The following is a 24,161-nucleotide window of genomic DNA, read 5'->3' on the forward strand; positions in this document are numbered from 1 at the left end:
TTCTCTGATGTTCTACATAAATAAAAAATAAAAGCAGTGGTATCAAAACTAGAAGTACTCATTATACAGAATTGCATATGAATTTGTGTGCGTGTATATATATGTGATTGCGTGTGTGTGTGTGTGTATGTGTATGTGTATGTGTGTGTGTTTGTGTGTGTATATAGCACTATAGCACAAAATCCGAGATTACAAAGTGCCTCATAAGGATAAAATAACAAAACAAACAACAAACACATGCAAACAAATTACTCAAGACAAAAAATAAAACAAAGAAAATACAATGAAAATAGAAACACAAGTAAGCGATGCAAAAAAATTTGTGAAATATTTGAAAGAGATCATTCAAAAGCTTTGTGAAAGAAATGTGTTTTTTGAAGCAATTTAAAAAGAAAAAAGATTTTGCCAGCCTTCATCGGGCAGGTTGCTCCATAGTATGTACACATACACACACACACGCACGCACACACACCAATAATATATTTAACATGTAAGTAGCAACATATTCTGTTTCATGTCTGTTTCATCTTAAAACATGATCAAACCTGTGAAGAGCAATGTAATCCCACTTAAATGTCCAGATTTTGTAACTACTGAACAACAACCTTCACAAAAACTGATTAGTAATCAATTTTAATTACCATGACTCATACATGTCTCAGTATTAAAATAACCGAAGAGTATTGCATTCACAACTGGAGTACATTACTGTAAAGTAAAACCCAAAAGAAAAACAATAAGAGAGAAAGGCGCTGCGAGAAGGATAATTTCAATTTGGAAGCTCCTTGAATTAAAGAAAGGCACGATCTCAAATCACAGACGTCCTTGAACACACAACAAGGAGTTTTTTCAAAGCAGTCCTTGTTCATATTCCCACGTGACAATAATGTAACTTTGCCAAGAAATCTATCTTTGCATGATTTACACCACAGTGAAATGACAGGAAATAAATGACATCAATCAGACAGCTTGTAGTGTGTTGAATGGGGCGGTGTCCTATCAGTGGTTAGCAGTAGTGTTAACCACTGATAGCACACCGTATGTGTGATCTGTCACGATAAATGTCCAACGACCATCAGTATGATCCTTCAATCACACTCATCAGCAGACGTCAAAGAGGACGCTTCGTAACCTACATACACAAGCGTAGCAGTGTGTCTACAGCTTGACTGAAGCCTGTGTCACAAACGCTGACAGCCTTTTCAATCTGATGATGAAGAATATGTTACACTAACTTCCTGGTGTAGGAGTTGTACCTGACATGAGCAGAGTAATAAACTTCCACGTCGACATATAGTGCACTTCTAGCTCTAACATACTGCAGAGTAAAAACTGCAACATTTTGGAAGTAGTTGTGTGAGAGGTGTAGTCAGGCAATAAGAAAAGTGTCTCTCCATGGAGTGTAAAATGGGAGGGTTTAGCGGTGTTCAGAGAGGGAGGACAGCAGGGGAGAGCCGAGGGAGTGCGGGTCGCCAGGGTAATTTAGCTCTGATCGCAGTGCACTGTCGTGAAAGCGCAGGGAGGGAAGCCCATGCATCACACTGCGGCTGTGTCCGTGGTGCACTCTTATGATTGATCACCTCACACTCGGCTTTAATTTAAAGTCAATGGCATCTATAGATACCTGTCAGAGCGGAGCAACCTCTAATGTCTCCTCACAGGCCAGGACCCTCAGTTCTCCAACTGAGGAGCCGCCAAACGCCAAAGCAGAGATGTAGCAGCCCGATCAGTCCGGGAACAGAAGGAAAAGAAAGAGAAAGAGTCTGGTAATCACTCATCCAGCTGTTTTATTTCTGGCAGCTGTGATGGAGAGTGTAAGGTGTTCACCGGTGATTTGAGTCAAAGAAGGATTGCAGCAGGTGAAACCCTGTTACTGCTGAGTGAATACACAATGCAGAGAGACATGAAGGGAAACCAGATCTATTATCCAAAATCTGAAATTTGTAGTTTCATTATGTAATTTAGAATTTTTTATTAACCTTCAGAGGATAGCAGCGGCTCCCTTTGACATTATCATACTCAAACATCTCTTACAATCAGTTTCCTCTATTTGCTTATGTCGCTGTAGGCCTGCTCTGATTCAAATTGCTCTTTGTTTGTTCTTTCTTTGTCTCGTTCTTTTCACATTTATCTCAATATCAGGGGGAGAGCCGAAAAGATATATAGGGGTATTGCAGATGAAGAATGAGATAAGTGTGAAATAGTTCCCTCAATGTACCTGGAAAATCTGCAACTGTATGTGTTACAAATGACAGCAGGCACCCAGGGGACACAAGATCACACCCTTCAAATTATTCATATCCTTCACACATTACATTTCATTTTTGGCAAAGAACTTATACACCATTGAAATCAATGAAATAAGAACAAGGAGTTCATGCTGAATTGCTTATATGCCAAATTACAGATTCTGATCTATGAACAGAAAATTGAATGCGTTATTTTCAGCTTTTTTTTCTAATTAAAGGCAGAAAAAAAAGTGCTTTTCTCCTGCACATGTTTAAATACTTGACATTTGAGTTGTGGAGAAAATGAGAGGATCCTAATCATACAACTGAAATGATCACAATTCAGTTATAATATAAATCAGACTTGGCCAAAATCAGTACCTCTTTTGTCATCAATATGGTGCAAGAGACATTTTTGAAATTATCCGTCTACACCATCCCAAACTGTTGTAAACAGGACCTGATTTTTTTTTTCTCTTGGCCTCCAACTATCATTGAGCTATCATTAAAGCAGACCCTCAGGGTCCCTGCTGGCAAAACCGTTTTCTGATTGGTTGTCTGTGACCTCCACTCGTGTATTTATAATGCAGGACCTCACCCTGGAGGGCAAGACAGGGCTCCAGGAAGCAAGTAGCCTGAAGCAGGAAAGATATGAATATTTGACATCTCCTCAGGTTAAAGGTCATGCACTGCAGGCACGACATACCAACACATGGGACACATGGCTGATGTGTGTAATCTACACATTTTACTGTGAATGCATGCACGTATATGTGCACACAGCAGCATAAGGTGCCAGCCACAGTACACACATACGTGTGCCTGGCCTTATGAATGCAAAAACCAAACTGGAGCTCCATTAAAAGCTTATTTTAGGTTTTATGTACAAACTTGTGTATGTGCACAAAAGTAAATTTTCTTTGCATTTTTTTGACCCCACATTAAGTCTCAAGTTTTTACTGCTCTCATTAAAATGCACATTAAAATTAGGTGGAAACACACTTAGTGTCTAATTGCAGTGTCAATCTACAGATTGTGATCGATCGTGATCAGTTCAATCTTCTCCTTCACAGATTCTTTTACTTGAAAAATTTTAGTGTCATGAAAAAACAAAATTATGTAGACATTCACAAGTAAAAAGTAAAAATCCCTCAGGCAACCACTCAAGCAGGTCCCGACCCCAACCAGTGGCACATTATTACAGAAAAGGTGAAAACAACAACAACATTAGAAAACAAATGTAATTCAGCTGTTTCATTTTGTAATGTACTCAGGACATACCCTATTTATGTAGCAAAAGTGTGGCCCTCCAAAAGAGACAAGATCTCTTTTTTTTTGCCTCGAGCAAACTAATACACACTACACCCACTGCAGGGGAGGAACATATGTCCTTTTTGTTCATTTCACGCACAGTAAACTGTGTCTGATTGTGCCATGTCACCCTGTTGCTCTAAATCTGTGTCTGCACTTGCATAGTGTACCTGTGTGAGCGTGCACGCATTATGTGTAGGCACGGGTGCATCTGCCACACGGAATCACATTTTTGGATGCACTCCATTTCACACTGTAAGTGAGATAAGTGCCTTTGCCCTGATCATCCATCCAGAAAACACAGAGGGAGCAAATCAATGTCCAGTCATAAAGCCTAAAGGGTCAAAGGGGAGGTCTGCTGTTGAACAGCGTTAGTCAAAGTATATCATTTCCAGGCAAAGGCTGAGCATCTAGCTGCTACAGGACACATCACACAGCAAGATAGATTTCTTTTTTTTTTTTTTTTAAATTGGACACTTTTACTGATGTGCCTTCAACATGATTTACTGTTTTAGGATGAGTGCAGCACATGAGGAAGCGACAGTATATAATCGTAACGACATAGCTTCCACTCCAGATCCGATGATCATGAATTGAATTAACCAGAACGAAATGCAATGAAGTGCTTGAATATCACCCAACCATACTTGAATCACATGAACGAGATGGCTGTATTATCGGCCACGCTTGCTCAAGGCCAGTATTTGAGTCGGTCTCCTAAGAGAAAATATCCAAGAATTAAGTCATTTATGAGGAAATAAACACACAAGTCTTAATCAGCTCCAACCAGGTTGTCATTAAATTGACTCATTTGGGATTAGAAGTCTGGAAATCTGACAAAGACTGGACCAACGCACCTGAAATCAAGACACTACACCCACCAACCAGCTGCCTGTGATAGACAGTAATCACTTTGCATAACTGATAAGCGTTTGCCACTAGTACTCCTGCAAACTGATCCACCAGAAAAAAATGCCCCACAATAGCATGAGCATAGTAAAGTAAACCCACAGAATGACTCATAACAGCAGCTGAAATGACTGTGGAGCTAAACCAGATTAATGAGACTTTCATGTGACATTTAATGCACTGTCTGTGCACATTTTGTGTGCACTAAACCAAACCAGTTCTAACACCTAACCAAAGAAATCAACAACTTTGCCTCGTGAAGAGAGGCCTCTAATTATGTTGTCAGTGAATTACACATTGTTTCTTACACTGTAGCATGGCATCATACACAATAACACGCTGTGACACACACAGACATAAAGTGACACAGTGTAAAGATAACACCGGCTTTCCACTGTGCACCGCTCAAAGCTGCATCTTACAATGAACACTCTAGCAGGAGAGTTTTACAGTCAGTGTAGTTGGGAGATTATAAAAGCTTTTATTGCCTTGTGCATTCCACTTCATTGCCATACACAACTAAATGCGCGCTGATTTGTATGTACATTACATGTTCAGCTTGAGAGCGCCCAAGCCAAACTGTTTCCTGCTCTGTACTTATCGGCCTACTCCATGCCATGGGCATGACAGAGCTTCTCTAATAGTCAGCACTAAGTCAACGTAGGCATCCCTGAAATGTGAAAATCAATCATGGGTGACAGCTCATTTGGGCTATCTACCAGGAGAAGGCAGAGAAAGGGAATAAAGGGGTACAAATTCCAATTACACAGTCAATGCCCATTTGCTCCATGGATATGTGTAACCTCTGGCCGACGTTGTTGACGCCTCCATCCAGTTGTATAATGAGCATGCTGTAGGCGTAACTTGTTCAATGGAGTTCAGTATTAGAAGAGTAAAGTGAGTACTGAATTGTACAGAAGATCCAGGTGCTTCTGCGCAGTGGTCAGGAGAGTGAGAGATGACATCACAGGCAGGTATTATCTCACTATCAAACTGTGACAAGCAAATTATACCATATAGCTGGTTGAACCTGGCTACATTCAGTTGATTAGAATAACTATAGAGAACAGCATGCTAAATTGCATGCTCGAATGCCTGTCTAAAGCAATAAACAGTATACAGTCCATTTCAGTACACAGTGTTTGAGACAAAAGTTCAACTTTAAATGCCAGCAACAAATCTACAGATGACTTCATCATGCCCCAGACTGACAGCAGCTTACATGACCCATTTAACCTTCCTGCAAACCATGCAAACCCCACAATCTGTTCATTGGCCTTCCTGTCACCCGTGGACAGAGCGCCATAGCGACCTGCCACTGAGTCAAACCGCTCAAAACTAATATAATTTTGTCTGGACAATCTAATAAAACACAAGAGCCATTTTCCCTCTTTTCTGTCTCTCCTCCCCGCCTTCCATATATCCTGACGGAACCGCAATGATTCATAAGAGCCGTGGTGGCAGCTCTCAGTATGCAATGAGTGAAAGGCACCTTGGGGAATTTTATGATCCATGACGAAGCGACCAGGATCATTTTGGATGTATGCATGTGTCACTGCATATTAATAATGGCCTCTGTCTCATGAAAGCGCCAGCACACCTTCAAAAGAGATAATTTAATCTTCTCCCTGCTGAGCCTCCTCTCCTCTCCACGCTTGCTAATACTTTCCCTCAGAACCCCAGTCAAAGGAGCCATCGCTTACATTGTGCACCTTGGCTTTAGGATAATAAAAAGAAGAAACAGGAAATGATAGAGGAAGTAAAGCCAACCAGAAGGAGGAAATAAGCCCCAGATTCAGAACACCACTGAGTAAGATAAACACAGAGCTGCTGGAGAATCTCCTTTCTTCTCTTTATGGATGTAAATTGAGTGGTCACATAATGTTACCAAGGCGATAGTTGTTTAGGAAATGGATTTTATTTTCTTTGTGGGCTATCAATCCACTGCTGAGAATCATATGCAGCCACTAAATATTCCCTCATTAAAAATTACCGTCCTGCAGTGCTCATTTTTTCTCCTGTCCCCGTTCTTGCACTGTAAGCCTGCAAACAAGCAGAAGAACAAGAGCAGGGTGCTCTTAAGTGAGCTCCATGCGCCCTTTATCTCGCAGAAAGATTTCATTCTCTTTAGAGAGCCGGCGCCCCGCAGTGAAGCCAACAAATGAGGAGAGCATTGTTGGATCCTGGACTTGTTTATGGGATGCCATGGCGAGCACTGTCAAAGTGAGAGCTGATGCTCATTATTCAGTGCCTGCACAACATACCAAAAGCTACCAGGCTCAGGAAAACTCAGCCGCAGTGCTTGGCTTTTGATATATAATGCTTCATGATCTAATCATCGCATGTAAAATCAAAGCTGATATGTAATAACGTTAATGTCCTCTTGTTTTATTGTCATGATGATGTGGCGCAGGCGGAGTAACAGTTAACCTCTGTCCAAGGGGAGTTGTCTCCAATGAACCCCCCCCTGTAAAAGACCTTCCATTATGTAAATAGATTCACCAACATATTCCCTGTGCCAATAAAACATTCAGAGCACACAGCAGCCATGTATTAGCACGCATGAGGACATTCTGCTGTTAAGAATACAGTAATGTCAGCTGATGATGCAAGTGCATTAGGAAGACTTGTAAACCTATAAAGAGAGCCATTAACAGTCCATCTAGAGAGAATTCATCCAGAAAAAAAGCAAAGTCAACGTCAAATACCAAATACAACATGGTACAGAATCACTAATGTATGCAAATGTAGGCTAAATCCATTCAAATGCTGCATAGAACACTTAGCATATTAACACCAGTGCTTGATCTCTTGATCTTGATGGGTGTTGGTTTGACTTAAATAAGTTTAAAAGGCTTTGCAGTACAACACGTGTAACAATTGTCTTTTGTGTATCACTGAGTAGCAGTGATTACTAACAGCGGCTTATTTTTTCAAGTTGAGAATATGGTCCATTAATTTTCTTCTTTATCTTTTTACAGCATTTGGAGTTTAGCTTTTATTGAGGGTGCCAATATATCTGGGGGGCACCACATATCTGAGGAGAGCAGCACTTAAAACAAATGCGAGGAACAAAACAGAGACTATTATATGTTAAGGATTTCTGGCAAAGGCATCTGCATTGCATTGTGGCAGCCTAGATTACAAGGCCAAAAACAAGCTGAGAAAATATGAAGAAAGCTTTGCAAATATTAGACAAAGACTTGCATGCAGCCTCGCACAGAACAGGAACAGAGGCACTAATCTACATATATTCAATGAGGCCTGAGAAACAGAATATACTATAGTAAATCTGATTCATCTTAACCCTCTGTGAGAGGATACTGCCTAATGGAGTGTGTGGTGAATCCAGCATCTCATGACCGACATCGGCCAGAGGTGTCACTACAGTGCAGGAAAGGATCAGGGAAAGCAGGCTGCTACAGGAGACTGGAGAATGCTGTGAGGCAGTTTTCATACAAGATAAGTTTCCTTTGTGTCTTGCTCTGTATATGAGTGGATGCATTAATCATCTAATGTAACTGGATATATGTGTTCGACGAATAAAACGAATGCCACAACAAGAGTCATTAAAAGAGCAATTTAAGCATCTCTACAATGGTTACCTGTACACCTTGACAGTGGGACTTCCTCCTTACTACAGACACACACTAAATACACACACATACACATGCATATGCATTCTTGATTGCTATCATTGTTGTACGGCATGGCTCAGGATAAATCCTTTGTAAAACATGAAGTACATGAATGCCATGGGATTTTTTATTTCACAATTTAACTGTCAATCAATCAATCAATCAATAAATAAATCAATGTATGAATTAAAAACTGTTCCTCTGTACACGTTGCCTTTTTGCTGGTGGGACTTTCCAGAGTACAGTATTTCAGACGTTTTGCTAACAGTTAACATTACATAATTTAGAGCAATGAATTGATTGCCAGTTAAACCAATGTCTTATCCGGGTGTGAAACTATAAAGTTTATTAATAAATCATGAGGTACCAGTCAGTACCCCATACTGTATTTTCGGCAGCATCTGGGGCATTTCTGATACTTATAACGGTGTAGAAACAACTCTTCAACTCAGATTTAAGGTGAGCTTTCCTGCTGCAGCAGATAAATGTGAAAACAGCCTTCAAATATAAAAATCTGCATGAACATCAATCTGCACAGTGAATGTCAAACATCCCAGTGAAGTAACAAAAGCAACATGCATGTGTGAGTGTAAGGGGGATTTAAAGGACTTACTGGAATCTGAAAGACAGAATAAACAACTTCACAAAATAGACATGCAGTTTGGTAATCACACTGAAATCTCTACAACACCATGTACTGTACAAAGGGAGTGAACAAAATAATAGGAGTAAATTTTAATTTTGATTTAACATTTCTGATTATGTTAGGCCATTCTGAGCAATCAGTGAGCAGGATCAAATTTATGGCAATATTAGATTTTAATATGATTTTTGCATCAGTGTTGTTTGATTTATCAGATATTTAATTAACTGGATTATACAAAGACAGACATTCACATTAATTATTTTATCCAGTCACAGTTTCTTAATTGATTTTTTATGACTTAAATTCAATTTAGGGTTTTATCCATATTGTCCATGCCTAATTGCAATGTTTCCTAAAAAACAAAAAATATTTCAGCTTGAGCTGTTGCAGCAGAGCTATGTGTGACTTTGCAATTTTATGCCATAAGTTAATGAGCTTGTGCACATAATGTCATCAGATAGGGCAGCAAGCAATTCCCACAGCTGTTCCCCTCTTGGCACTTTAATGACGTTATCATCATGGCTGACTCCTACTTCCGCTGCAGCCATGCTGACATGTACAACAAGCCACTTAATGGAGATATAAATGAGTCAGAGGCCATCTTGCTCTTGTTTTGCCTGCTTGAATGTGTGTGAAAGAGAAAGAGAGAGAGAGAGCAGTGGAGTAGGAGTAAAACATACAGGAACAGAAAGCAAACCCATGCAAGTGTGATCTTCTTTTTCTGCAGTATGTGTAAATGAACTGCACGGTTCAGAGAGTGCCATTTTATTCACTCACATCTCTCTTAGTAAACCATGTTTGGGGCTATGACCAAATCCCCTGCTGTCTTTAAGGTTTCTTTCTGTTGCCACGCTCTCACCTCCCCAGAAGAGCATGGAGGAGGTGAGAGGGAGAAAGCCTCATCTGTCATCACAGTTTAGATCTGTGTCCTGCCTCCACCCCTGTTGCCTCCACACTCCTTGCCTTCCACCTCAACCTCCAGCAGCGTATTATGCAACTTCAAAAACAAGGTCACGGAAATATCCAGAGAGGAATCAAAGCAGATAAACAGGAGGGAAAAGGAAAGGAGATCCTATTCCTGCGCCCTCTCTTCCTGCCCGTGCCCATTGCAGTGTGTGATTCAGCGGGAGGTCAGACCAGTGGAGTGAGAGAGCCCGCAGCGTCTAGCGCATACAGATGCCTGCAGACACACATTTACACGCACACAAACAACATGCACAAACACTACACTGACACATACACACGTCAAACACTGGCAGCTAGAGAGATCATGATAGTTCCAACAAGACATGGTTCATTGTGTTCTTATGTGTGTGTGTGTGTGTGTGTGTGTGTGTGTGTGTGTGTGTGTGGGTGCGCGTGTGTGTGTGTTTCTAATTATGCTGTATGCAGAGAGGTGCATCACTGTGAAGACAAATACTCACCCGCAGTTAAGATCAAATTTCCTAAACAAGGCGTCCTCTAGAGTAAGAAACCTTATTCTGACCCCTCTTTGTCATGCATTATTAATACGGCTTCTAGTTGAAAAACTAGCCCTGGTGAGCTGAAGGGACATCACACATTACTTCTGCATTGCACAGGGGATTAACAATACCAATTACTGCAAAGGAGAAGAAAGACGTGTGGGACTTAAAAACCAATCTAAAAAATATGTGAAATATTGTCCACACTGCTTTGTAAGGGAACGAATGACAATTGCATCAGAAGATTAATATGTTAACGCTCAATTAAACAAGGAAATTGCTCAGCGTCTACAGTCATGCTAGCACATCTTTGAGGTTGTACTTGGGTACAGTTTTTGTTGAAGGCTAACATCAGAATGCTAAAATGCTGTTGCTAAGCAGGTACAATGTTCACCATCTTAGTTTAGCATGTCAGCACGCTAATGTTTGCTAATTAGCAGTGAGAACAAAGTACAGCTGAGACTGCTGAGAAAGTTATTAGTCTTGCAGGTATTTAGTCATAAACTAAAGTACAGGGTAGACTGAAAGTGTGGCCTGATCACTGAGATAGTGGAAAAGTCAGAGGATAATTAAAGTGGTAACATCTCATCCTGCCATCTACTGTCCAACATGTTAAAGTAAGAACTCATGTTAGTTTTGATAACTTTAGGACACCTTCAGGTGAAGTTAGTTACCCTAGTTTACATTAGTATCAGTTTCATGCTTGCCTGGTAAACGGCTCCTAAATCATAATAAAAATTACAATTTCTGTGATAAGAAGAAGCTAGATTCTCGAAAATGAAATGATACCTTCTGTTGCACAGAAGAGTTGAAATTTTTCACTGCACAGACTGAAATAAAAAAAGTACGACAGATTTCTTCATTCCCCACCAAACAAACGACTTAAAAAGGTTTGATGATTTGAATTTGGTAAATGGATTCGTAACTGGATTCAAATTTGATTATGTGCTATCCAATCCAATCCCTAGCCACAACACTACCATAGCTAAAAACAATAACTTTCACCGACTCCAGTTTCTAAAGTATGATTAAAATATTGCTGATTTTTTTTTCCATTTATAACATGATCAGGGCTAGGATAATTCACCAGTTAATCTGCTATTTAATTAAATGACTTAAAATGAATCATCAATAATATAATTAAGTCATGAAGCAAGAATTTCAAGCAATTACTGACTCCAGCTTCTCAAATGAAAGGAATTACTGCTTTTATCTATTGTTACATTACTTTAAATGGAAAATCTTTGGACATTGAACTATTGGCAGAATCTATCTCATGAGGTCATATTGGGCTCAGAAAGGTCATAATCATCATTTGTCACTATCTTCTGACATTTTTAATCCTAAAGGATTACCAATAAATGAATTGGTAATCAATACTCATTAGTTGTAGTCATATAACTGAATATCGTTGGGTGTTGGGTTTTCACTTGCACAGAACAAGCAGTTTAAGGATGTCATCTTTGCCTCTGGGAAATTGTGACAGCATTTTTCACACTTCTTTCACATTTTGTAGAATAAAAGATTAATAGATTTTTTGAAAAAGTCTGCAAAAGATAAATCAATAATGAAAAAAAAACAACAACTGTGGCAGTTGTAGCTTGTAGTGTTTGTAGTGGCATTTTTTATAGACTAAACAATCACTAAAAATTACAAATAATACATACTAAAAGTAATTGTAGTTTCAACCTTAAAATATACCAACTGCACATAACATGTGACCACTATCCTCACAATCACAGCAGCTCATCTCTAAATGAATATTTAGTATGATAATGTGCACTATACAAACCAGTTAATTGCTCATTCTCCTGGTTATATAAATGCTAATGTTGTTGAGTCAGCTTGCAGACATTTTTTTGGATGATGAAAGTTTGCAAAGACTACAGTAGCTGTGCGTCATTCCAAACCACCGTGACATGAAATTCTGACTGAGTAAAACTCAGCACTATGCCAGGGTTTAGGTACATTTCCACCCGACAGGAATAATTTAACACTCTTGATACTTTTGAGCACCTGCCCCAGAGCTGTATCAACTCCATGAGAGAACAATCAGTTCTCCAATCCTCCCAAAATGACTGTCACTGCAAAATCAACAGTTATTAACTAGAAGCGCTGCAGTGAGCAGGGTGTGTATCCTCAGCTGCATGTTTCCCTGTGACTGCCACGCATGTGTACGGTCATGTCATTACATGTTAATGGGCTTTCCTCTGATGCTACAGCAGAGCAGAGAGACGGAGGCTGTGATGGAGAGAACAGGGAACCATTTGATGTTTGCCAGTTGAAAGAATAAGCCTTCCTTTGGGTTGTGCTTTCCACAGAGGCACGCTGGGATTGAAAGAGCGCTTGCCCAGGGCTAAAGGGGATTTTTGGTGGGCGTCACACATCCAATTACCTCGGTAGCATCACAGAAATCCACGGGGAATGTACACACAAACAGACAGACACACACATTCACACACATGCACGCAGGCACCCACGCACACACCAACATTTGAGATACCCACTGTAGGAGGCTCTCACCGCATAGGGGGCACAGCCAAATTTCACCAATCGGCTTCTGCTGGATCAGTTGCTATGGAATTCATGAATATTATCAGCATGTGCTGAAATGAGGCTTATGATATAAATATGGATAGCAATACGGAAACACCACCCAGGTTCCACCTCTTTGGAGAGCATTATTAATGCATTCAGAGAAGCTATTACTGGATTTGCATGGGCTCTTCTGATGAGCCAAGAGGACCTGCGGATTCACTAATATGTTGAGGTTTATTGGTGCATTTCAAAGCTGTTTTGAAGTCTTCTGTTCTGTGGCAAAAGCTGGGATTTCTAGCTGTTTAATATCCCCACCAACAAACTTTAATAACTGCATGGTCCCACATCAGCACACCGAACACTTACCCAGTCAAACCAAACTCATTTAAAACACAGCATCCTGGAATTAATGCATTCAGACTATTTTTTCCTTTTTTACTTCTACCTACACAGATTAATAACTCTAACATTTCCTCCTCCCTTAAAGCCAATGGGAAATCATACTTCACCAGATGTTACTATGAAATCGATTTTGTGGTACATTTATAATTATACTGGATTTGTCATTTCTTTTAATAACATGATGAAATGGCCTGGAGAACTGTGTCATTTTTACTGAAGCTGATAAATCTCTAACATCAGTGTCGTTTTAAATTACCTGTGCCACTAGAGGGGAAACGACTCCACATTTAGTAAACACACCTCAACTATGAGAAATTCAAACCTAGAAGAGGGTACTTAGATGGCAGTTTGGTTAAAGCTGTTGCCAGATTTCTAAGTATTATAAGTTGTTGTGAGGTAAAGTTTAAGAAGTTACTTCAAAATCATTTGGAAAGCTTTGTATAGTTTTGTTCTTCGATATTCGGGTCTCAACCCGAAGTAAAGCCCTACATGTGGACATGTATGTATTCAGAAGGTAAATACTAGTGTTTCACTTGAGATCCCGAAGACTGGCACAGCCATCCCCAAACAGTCAACAATAGATCAACTGTTGACCTGCAATTTCACAGAATCAACCTTACCCCCAATTGAGCTTGGAGGATAAAATCCATGGTGAGTTAGCTAAAGAGAAAGCTGCTGTTCAGGAAAGCTTTTCTGCTTAGCACAGAGACCTTTGATTACAGCCCAAGAGCAGGCTAACATAAACTCTGCTCCAATATATATTTTAGCGACCTTCTCAAGGTAATCATGCCAATGAAGGGTCACTGGAGAGGTCTAACCAGCCCATTCCTTATTATTAAGATGTCTTAACTCCACAGAGATGATGCCACTCTCTGAGGCATTTGGTACAAACCCAGAACCAAAGGAGAAATAATATTGCGTGCAAGGAAAAAGGCAATGTAAGGGCACGAGGAACATAAAATAGAGGGAAATGGGGAGAAGTAAAAATGATGAAAAAGGGCAGGAGGTCAGCTCGAGCTGCGACTGTGGCATTTGAGAAGGCCCCCTTCAGGCTTCAGTCATCTTCAGATGAAACTAATCTAACTGACATGAAAGACAAGGAGAAAGGACTGCCAAGTGTGTGTCTGTCTGTACGCACATGTATGGACATGTGATGTGATGTGATTTTTTTTTTTTTTTTTTTTTGTTCTTCAAGTCTGAATGACCACTGAATGACTCTTAGCTGAAGTCCCACTCTGGTAGAACTGGCCTGAACACATGTATTAACTTCACTCATCACGAGATAATGATGAGCTAAAAAATTCACCAAGGAAAAGCATCAGATTTCCAACCGAAACTCTTATAACTAAACTAATACAATTTCAAACATGTGACAGCAATTTTGAATTCATTAAGTAATTGGTCCCGGGATAATATGCAAAGTTCATGTTACTGTAAGTCTTTCGTTGTAATGATTCAAGTTGCCTATCAAACAGAAACATCTGGACACCAAAGACAAAAAAAACAAAAAAAAACAAAAAAGTGACTGACTCACAGAAAATGAAATCTGGGCTATTAATAGTTGATAGGTGTTGAGGCCAGGGAAGTATGAACCAAATCAAGTGAGAATTTCACTGAAGGTGAAAAGTGTGAGCTGATTGTGGTGAGGGAGAAGCTCTCCAACAGAAAGCACGTCTGGACTGAAGGCTAAAGCATACATTTCTAACAGGATGTACCAAATTGTGAGGAGACTTGGGCAACAGAGCAAGAGTTAATTCTTTTTTTTTCCAGATTCTGGATTTATTTGGTGTAATGTTCTCAGCAGCTGATGTATGGCTATCGGTTATTTGGACACCCACAGACTATAAATACTATATCTCCTGGTAAAATTGACTGCAAAGCTTTTTGCTGCAGCATCATAAATAAAGACAAGAAGGGAGATGGTCGACAATCAGAAGTGCACAAGAACTCCAACATCTGCATTAAATTTCGCGCTGAGATTTCCTCCTCCTCTGACTGAAATCTCAGTGGAGAAGTGCTTTGCCTACTCCAGACAACTCTGCTTGCTTTTCCATAGGAAGCCATTAACTGACAACACACGGTTTGAGGTTATCCCCATGGGTGTAACAGCCTCTGGGATATACTGTGTCTGGCGGAGAGATGAAGAAAGCATGACGCTAAAGAGATTAGCTATTACATTGGGAATTTCTGTTAGAAGAAAGAGGTTTTTAGAGACTATTGAGGGATACACAGAGAGCTAAATAATACAAAAAAAGGCTCAGCAGACAGTTGGATATCCCTTTAAAGAGGCTGGGAGGTTTAGTAAGTTTAAAAGCTAGTGTAAAAAACACACGTAATGACTGCATTACATGTTCACAGGCACTTTGAGTCACGTTCAGCATCCATGATGAGTCTTGCTCAGTTGGGCTGATGTGTGAACGCGGTGATAAACCGCATTGCTAAATTAAAATATCTCAGCAAAGTGTTGCCCTAGATAGATGAAAAAGCACACACGCACACAGAAAACGGGTACACATGCCCCCACACTCACAAACTGCATGTTCATCTGTGTTGAAATTTCACAGTGTCTCTGCAGAGCCACAGTCAGTCTGCTCTTGCCAGTAAAGGAAAGACTAGGTTTGAGGGAGGAGGAAAATATGCAAAATGGATATGTGTGTTTTTGTGTGGATTGGTGGGGTGAGGACGTATTGGTATGTAGTTTGTGCAGGGTTGTCTCTATGTGCTGCTCCCCCGCTGCCTGGCTGTTTGGCACTGGTTTTGAAGCTAGAGACTACTGAAGGCGTCATTGTCAACACATTTACTTTGCCACTGTTCCTGCTTGTCAGAGAAGCTTAAGCATTATTTGCTACAAAGATAAGTAGGCCCCTTCCTGCAGTTGCCTCACAGCAATGAAATAGTGGTGATTTTTGAAGAGACACATTCAGGCCCCCCCCCCCCATTAAACTTCTACCACCACCCCCACCCCCCTCGCTGCAATCTCATCTGCTCTCGTGCACAATTGTAAGGCTGCTGCGAGGAGCTTTCGTTTCTGCAATCACTTCACATTTGTTTCAGCGATTGATTTCCTGGCATGTGAGCGGAAGGAGAGAATGAGCGAGTGGGTAGGCAGTGAGGGAGGGAAGGAAAGAGCGAGCAAGGGAGGGAGGGAGGAAACAGGGAAGTCAGAGGACGTGCAATGCCAGGCTCACATACTGTCACCATGACAACAGACATCACTTCACAGGAGCAGCACTTAGGATGCCTGTGTGGGCTGAAGTGACATAGTTGAAGGTTGGCATTAGCCTCTTGTGGGTGCCACAACGTACCAATCCTCTCCTGGCTTGCTTTTTGCTTTATTTCCTCCACAGTACTGCTAAAAGACACCCTCTTGCTCTTGTCAGCTACCTATTGGGATTGCTGAGTGATTTGTACTTTGTGTGTAAATGCAGGTCCTGCCAGTTTGGCTTAACAAAGACAATTCAATTGCCTGAAATGCGTAAAGGAAGACAGGAGGAGACATTCATATTCAATGAGCCCCTTTCATCATTTGCGTCACTTTGAAGCTGACTAGCATGTATAATTCTCTGTGATTTGAAGTGATGCCAATCACGGAAATGATAACTGAAGATACAGAAACATGCCACAGACACTTAAAAGTATCTGTAAAATATCTATCAAGCACTTTGAGGATATAGAAGTGATGTTTTTGTATGAAACACAAATGCATGACTCATCAAGACCTGATGCATGTTTTAATGGATTATGTATCACTAGCTTAATAGTAATGAATGATCAAGTTTGTGAAATCATTTAACATTTAATGAATCATCAATTTCCCAAAAAAACAAACATATTTAAGTCATACATTCATTTACATGTCATCACATCAGCTGCGGACTGAAGCAGGTAAAAGCATAAGCTTCATACTCCATTTGATCAGCCTCTAAAAGCATAAATGCACCTGTTTCTTCTCTTCTTGCACACATTAAAATCCTGACTAAAGGGATTTTGGTCTGCTCTCATCAGTATGCAGCATGTATGGCTGCATGCCGCATTCTCTGCATCTGGCCTTGTTCATCTATACAAGTACAGTATACAGAATTTACAAGCTGGCCAAACTGTAATAGATGCAACAGGCATGACAGGATAATGAATGCATGAATGTCTGTTGGAAAAGAATGGGCGGTCAAATTAAAGCCTCTGCACACTCACACATTTTTCACTACTATATATAAAGTGACGTGTTTGTGGCATGTTATAGTATGCAGTATAGAGCAGAAAGGAAATGACAGCAAGAGACACGGCGAATGACATGCAAGGTCTATGGCTGGAGATGACCTGTTAAACCATGTTGCAATCACATGGTCAGCAGTAAGAACCCCGAGGCCAACAGGCCATGTTTGCTACAGACATTTTGTCTTTTAACTTTAACATTTATGATGGTCAAACATAGACAGTCCAACTTTCAGTCATCCTCAGGAAAAACACTAAGCTACTGCTGGCTGATATCACTAGGACATGAATTAACAACAACCACAGGATGTTACAGTTCCTGGTCAAGCTATAGGTCTGCTAGCAATGTAATTACAAACTGCATCCTCACTGACAGGTAACAGAATAATAATTCATATTTCTTTTTAGGGCCTGTGATTGCCTGTAGTCAGTGCTGCAACAGTTACTTGTAATTCATCTACCCAAAACAAAGTAAAGTCCTTTCAGACTGGAAATTTTTTCCATTTTCTTACGAAAATGGCGACAGAGACAGAAAGGGGAATGTGAAGGAAGCACATTGGGAGCAAATGGGAGTCTTATCCCAGGGTCTAAACATCATGACTGATAGCTGCAACAGCACTAATGACCTGTTTGACTTTTTAAACCAAGATACTGTAGCTTTAATTTATTGGAGTTGGACCATGTGTCTGTCCACATAAGGAAATTAACACTATTACAAGAAATTAAATCACTACAGATAAAAACCTTGCTGCAATACAATGTAATATTAGCATAACCAGGGTTGACATTTAGGATTTATATCTTGTTTTTAATGATCCAGGTGATAAATTGCCACTTCATTAGAATGCCAGAAGAGAAAGGGAAAAGTATCAGATTTGGTTCACTGCAGGCCTTTTCTGCAGGTTAGAGACCATACTAGACTTCATTAAAAGTACAGAATTACTTTTGATTCTAACTAAACCGGGGCACAAGGCTGGGCTTGTCATGCACCAGAACAGGACTTAATGAATGAATGACTACAAGATCATTAGCAGCAGCTTTCTGTCCTCAGCACTGTACAGAGCAGGACAAGTAGCTCAGGGTTTGGGGATGTGGGCTTAACAGTTGAAGCAGCCAGCCAGGTTACAATAAGCTTCTTTGGTCCGCGGTGGGGATTTGGCCTTGAATGATCCGGAGGTAAATTGTGTTCCTGAACTCATCCAAATCCTCACAGTAGAAGGAGGAAAGTATTACAGCTGTTCGTGGTGTGTGCAAAGTAGCCAAAGCTACAATATACTTTCTTTTTTTATAGTCTTGAACACAAAACACGAAGAAAAATATTACACTCAGTGAACCACTACACTGGAAATATATTCCATTCATCACAGCTGCACAATACTTTATTTTTTTCTTTTGGCAATATATACGTTTTAAGAATCATTTGGTTTAAATTATAATTATTCCACTGATCACATCTGAAAGCAGTGGCAGATTGATAGGCACAATTTAAAATATTACAAAGGCTTCATTGTGCACCATTGAGAGGCAACCTTGGTCTAAGCTCTTGTAAATGTATTAAATGTATTAAATGCAATTCAGAATTTGGCACCTATGAACATAAGTTCTGGAATGTGCAAAGATATTAATGTGTGATATTGTTAAGGTAATTCAAAAACTATGAAAGAAGTGCATCTGTACATATTTGGAACTACAGTACATGTAGTTTTCTCCAGAACCTCAATAAGAAAAGCGAAAACAAAGCATAGGAAAAAGGGAACAGAATCACTTATTGTCTGTGCAGAGGACACTGCAGAAGTTGACAACACTGTTAAAATCCCCTTTACTGAACAACTCTAAAGCTTACAACTCCATTTTCCATTTTGCCTACTGCCAGACTATACACAGCTGCATCTTTCAAAATAGCTAAAGGGGGCAGAGAGAGGGCAAATCCGAGAGTGGCATCCTTCCAGTGGAGGGTGCCACCCTGCCACACAGACACACACCTCACATAAACATGGGCAACATGACCTCCTGGCTTCACAGCTAAGCACCAAGTCACAGAGATAAAATTAAAGGGGCACTTCACCGATTCTACACATATGAGAAGCATGACTCAGCCTGTGGTAACAGGCTCTGGAGATGCTAGAGATGCTTTCTACAGTCAGAGAAAATAATCCTGATGATTTCATGGTGATGTCATTGTGGGAATGTAGAATCCCGTGTTTTTGGAGCTAGACCCTTACTTATAACTAAAGGTCAGAATATCTCAGCCTCTATTGCTTAAATTTGGACCATTTTGAACAAACAAGAGATATAAACCTACTATATGGCTGTACAGTGTATAATCTCAAAATGCAATAGCACAACATACTGTCAACATAAAAATATATAGGCTGTTGTCACAGGAGCGCCAGTGCTGAAAGTTAAGTCTGTTTCTGATTTTAATGTTGTTTGCTCTATAGTTCCATTCCATTCCAGGAGAAATCCTGGTGGGCCGCCACATCAGTGGGCCAGTCAAAAAATCTGAAACACCAGCCACAAAGGTATAAGGCTTTCTGTCCACTGACACACTAGAGGGCTTTTAATTTGAAACAGTTACAGGAGATGAGTTTAGCTTGTAATAAGGGAAAATGTAGTAACTTTAAAAGGGCAAACGGAGTGGATCAAAATGAGGCATTGTACTAAAACCCTGCTATGACCAATTAAACATATCAAACAGAGGGAATTAGAAATAAAGGCTTCCCTCTGTTACAAGCCGGCCTCAAATAAAGGCCTGTTACCTTCTGCAGTTGAGGTAAACTAAAGGCCCTGGTCTTTTAACTGTTGAAAATGCCACCTGATTATGTAATTGTAATTGTTCACACCAAATCATTTTGAAAAAGCCACGGCCAACATGCACTCAACTATCACTCACTCATTCTGTTACTCACTCACTCAGTCATGGACATCTATGGATGTAGTGCTGCCCCATGGCCGGTACAGGCAAAAACAGTCTCTCACAGGTCCCCTTGCTTTATGGACATGCAGTACAAAACTGGTGGAATATTCCTTTAATTTGAGCCTGGAGAATATGACGAAGGAGAAACAGCTGTTTCACCTTAATCGCATTGTATTGGAGTATTAAAGTTAAATTGTCAAAGATTATCAACTGAATACTCAGCACAGCAGGAGTGCTTCAGAGTTGAAGTTCAAACATTGTCTCTGCAGTGTATATTCAGTGGCAGTCTCAGAGGACTCGGTCCAAAGAGAACTGACATTCCGTATGATTAAATTGGTGCTATCTGAAGCCCCACCCAGGGGTACATGGTAATCCCCAGCGTGCACCGCACACTGTTCCACTGCAATGAATTACTTCTTCTACCCAGCTGTATATCCTCATTTGTCTCTGATTGAGGCGCATATACTGTGGACGTCCATTGGCTGTTCTCCGGGGGATGGAGAGGGAGAGACAGGCAGAGGAGACAGACAGGCAGGCAGATAGAGACTGAGAGTGGGAGGGAGGAGAAGAGATAGAGTTATCCGTGGTCTCATTACGGTGGGAAATGTGAGGGTCCCGATCCAAGGGAATGATGAAGGACTCTGTGGAGGAGGCCTCTGAGAACCAACAAAGACGGCTTTAGTTTCACTGGCAGAATGAATTTGCATAGCTTAGAAGCCAAAGCGTCTGAACCGGGGCTCATGAAAAGAAACCCAAGCAATTGCTTGGACTTCAATGCAAACGAGAGGGAGCGAGAGACAGAGAGGGAGGTAGAGAGAGAGAGAGAGATGCGGAGTGGGAGAAAAAGCAGTAGAAACTTTTTTCTCTTCAGTAGCACAAGACAAAACGAGATCAGGAACATCTGCACATCCCATGGAGGTTGTCGCCGGCTGACTTTGATGCAAAGAGAACATACTGAAGGCGGTACATCTCCAGATAAAGTAACAAGCAGAAAAGCATTTCCATGCAATCATAAGAGTCATGTTCCACTGTAGCCATTTGATATTATCATTGAGTGCAGATTAGTTGTCAGCAACATTACACGAAAATACCACTTGAGAATATTTAGAAGGTTTGTGGGTACATCATGGGATATTTCCATTTGCTATGATGGAGGAGCAGCTACTGGCCTATTGGAGCTCTGTCAGGCAACACAGAGATGAGCAGAGGTCAAGATAATAGAGTATTCTCCTGGAGAAGGGGGTGTGTGTATGTGTGCTGTGTCACAAAGAAATATACTCCAAGGAAAGAAAGAAAAGAAGAAGAAAAGATAGGCAGGATGGGAGAGAGAAGGAGTGCAGCAGATGTTGTACTTTAGTGGTGTCTCTCTTTTTCACTATGTGGCCTGGAGTCATGGAGCGATGACTAGCCTTCATCAATCCTCTTTAATGACTCTGGCAGCACCACTTAACACACTAGTATGCAATTTCTTCATTAGTACATCATGATTCCACCATTTAGTCAGCAGCCATGACATATACTGATGCACGGGGATAAAAATAATCGTTGGAAGTCTCATTTTCGCAAACTGTTCTATTCATCTGCTGTTGAGTTAATTTGGAAATCTGGAAGAGAAAATGACATGTGATGCTGTCTATCCTCCAGAATATGATACTCTAGTCTCAAAGGCATGACTAGCACAGTGCACTCAGGGTCTGCCCTCTATAAACCCTGATATGAACCTCTACCACTTCTAAGTTACTGGCACCACTGTATGTTATCCTCTCACAGACTGCATTTTATTCAGTCAAACACTCACCGCCTTTCATGTTTTGGTACACAATACTCCATTTCCCTGACCCCAAACCCCCACCCTCCCACCCACCCAGCATGTGTCAAAACCTTCAGTGAATACAATGGGAAGGGACACAGCATGCATGCTAATGTTTTGGCACTATCAATAATAAATGTTGACTTTTGAACCTTGCCATTTTCATCCAGACCACCTGTCTTTACACCTGCTGTATGCTTTGAACATGAGGTATACAGAGGAGATGGCTCCTCACTATTTACAAGAATGTGACATATCCATTTAAGCCCATAAACATCTCTGCACTGTATCTATCTATGTACCTGTAGCTCTTTTCCTGTTGCCGTACCAAAATATACAGCAGCAACAAGAAAGGAGGACAGATGTAAATCCTTACCAAAGCACACTTACTGGAGTATAGGTGAATCACAGCAGTGATGGAGAGAAAGGGGGTGACTATGCTCTGGGGAATTTTCAGGCTGCACAACAAACATGCATCCACACAAGCACAAACGCAGACAGTTAAATACTCAAACAGTTCCATCTGCTACATCTCCCTGTCTCCTGTGCTGCTGCTGCTTCAAGCCTACCAGTCCACACATACCACTATGGCAACACCACACTGAGCATCATGGGATACAACTCCTTCTAATGAGCTTGCATCTTCATCTGCACCCTCATGCTGTAGCATGCACAGCTTGCTAACATGAAGAATCCTTGGCTTTGATCTGACATTTATGTGATCAGTTTTGATGGTTGGTGTCATGCCTGTCTCCCCTGAATATATATATATATATATATATATGAACACATATGAATATGTATAACTTGTAGAGGCTGAGTTTTGTAGATACAGATATTGAATCAAGTAAAGGCAATGATTTCTTGAGACATGAATGTTTGATGAGAGGCTATGTCCTCAGGCTTAAAGCATAACATAGAGGAACGCACTAACTCCAAACAACAGCATCTACGTACACATCTTACACTGCCTAATGAGTGCTCAGAGATTTAAAGATGAGTGCAGACTACACATTTCGACATACGCTTTAATGTGACATCTCTCTGCAACAGGTGATGTGGCAATATGAATAACTGTGCATATACATGAGCAGAGCAGTCACAGCCGCCCTGACATGTGCTGTGATTTATAATCTCATTCACCTCCTCCCTTCAGAGCTAAAGAACAGAGGAAAAAAAAATCCTGGTGCATCATTGGTCAGGTGCAGCACCATGGCTGTTCCTGTCATGCTCACAGTAACCTTTTATTGCTACATCATCTCTGCACACACACACTGACCACAGTGACAAAGATCTTTTTAGTGCTTGGCAACCACTTCTCTACTTGACCTCGCATTCTCCCAGCATAACCTCTGCCTTGGTCAAAGCCACTGTCACTGCCGACAGGTCGGGATTGTGTGCCTCAAGGTTTCCTCCCTGTTCCAATGTTAGTGCACATGAATCATTATTTCCTTGCAGTGCTACTGCTGCCGCCGCCACCGCTGTTGGGAGGATGACGATTCATATGAAACATCATCTGTGCCACTGGTTGCACAAGCATACAGGGTAAGAGAGAGAAATGAGAGAGTGTGTGTGTGTGTGTGTGGGAGAGAGAGCGAGACTGAGAGAGATTCAGACAGACATAAGGAAAGAGGTAGCTCAAGCACATAACAATCATTCATGGCTGTGCATACTAAATGTCACTGCTGAACACACTACAGTTCTTGTGATGATATTCAAAAAATCCATTTGGCCTAATGTAAAGCAAGTGACATTTTATAATGATAATGAACACATTACATGTCTGTAGGTGACCAGTCTGAAAAGCTACAGGCTTCAAGACACATCTACCAGGTTCAAGTGTAATTATCTACGAATGTACCCTACTAAATTTAGCCTGCTATCCGACGTCCTGAGTGATGGATTGGACGAGAAAAGGGGCTGTGCATGATTGGCTACACGCTCGATTTGCTGTATAACCTAAGGGTTTCTGAAAACATTTGGAGACTCTGACTCAAACATGACATTCATACCTGGTTTGTCAACCTCACCCTCGCCCTATGTTGCATTTTTTCTGAATCACAGGACCTTGTGATACTCAAAAGGAT

At 40.8% G+C, this 24,161-nt stretch overlaps 1 protein-coding gene across 2 annotated transcripts in view; it reads right to left on the reverse strand.

The window, feature by feature from the left end:
* The window catches only part of LOC139621900 (MAM domain-containing glycosylphosphatidylinositol anchor protein 2-like), a 162,376-nt gene that overhangs the window by 137,200 nt on the left and 1,015 nt on the right, over nt 1-24,161 (reverse strand). The window lies entirely within an intron of this gene.

This window comes from Trachinotus anak, unplaced genomic scaffold, assembly GCF_046630095.1.
Source record: "Trachinotus anak isolate AG129_WGS33_773 ecotype Australia unplaced genomic scaffold, CSIRO_AGI_Tana_v1 ptg000005l, whole genome shotgun sequence".
Taxonomy (NCBI): domain Eukaryota; kingdom Metazoa; phylum Chordata; class Actinopteri; order Carangiformes; family Carangidae; genus Trachinotus; species Trachinotus anak.